This window comes from Schistocerca americana, chromosome X (assembly GCF_021461395.2).
Source record: "Schistocerca americana isolate TAMUIC-IGC-003095 chromosome X, iqSchAmer2.1, whole genome shotgun sequence".
In the NCBI taxonomy this organism is placed as follows: Eukaryota; Metazoa; Arthropoda; class Insecta; order Orthoptera; family Acrididae; genus Schistocerca; species Schistocerca americana.
Window position 1 is genome coordinate 159518492 of NC_060130.1, and position 876 is coordinate 159519367.

Sequence of the window (876 nt, forward strand, 5' to 3'; positions counted from 1 at the left end):
ATGGGACTTAACATCTGAGGTCATCAGTCCCCTAGAATTTAAAACTGCTGAAACTTAACTAACCTAAGGACATCACACACATCTATGCCCGAGGCAGGATTCGAACCTGCGACCGTAGCGGTCGCGCGGTTCCAGACTGAAGCGCCTAGAACCGCTCGCCACTCCGGCCGGCGCAAGATTGTAAGTACATGCATTGTAAAACATATGCCCTTGTAAAATCGGATGGCTCTTTCGAAAATTAAAGCAACGAAGTCCTGCAAATAAATTAGAGTGTACCCCAGATGTTTATTTTCATCCATGTGGAAGATGTGATCTTGTGAAACCGGATAAGTCTCTCTGAAACACCCTGCACTTCACTTTGATTGCGTTCAAGGTAGGCAAGACACCACACTACTTGAAGAATAGCATCTCTTTTATGTACAAATTATTTTAAAGTAATTGTCTTGTGCGATTTGCGCTCTTTATTAATGAAATATCTGAAGTTGTCTATGAAAAATGTAATAAAACGTGTTCAAATGGCTCTGAGCACTATGAGACTTAACATCTGAGGTCATCAGTCCGCTAGACTTAGAATTACTTAAACCTAACTAACCTAAGGACAGCACACACATCCATGCCCGAGACAGGATTCGAACCTGCGACCGTGTGACCGTAGCAGCAGTATGGTTCCGGACTGAAGCGCCTAGAACCGCTCGGCCACATCGGCCGGCAAAACGTGTATTAACTGTAAATTCAGGTCAACAATATCACATAAATCAGCCTGTGGCTGAAATGAATAGGAGGAATTGTATTTTCATATATAAAAAAAAGCGAGGAGTGTAGCTCCTCTCAGCAAGCTGAATTTTCCTCACTTCTCTTCTCTGCATCGAACTGAGC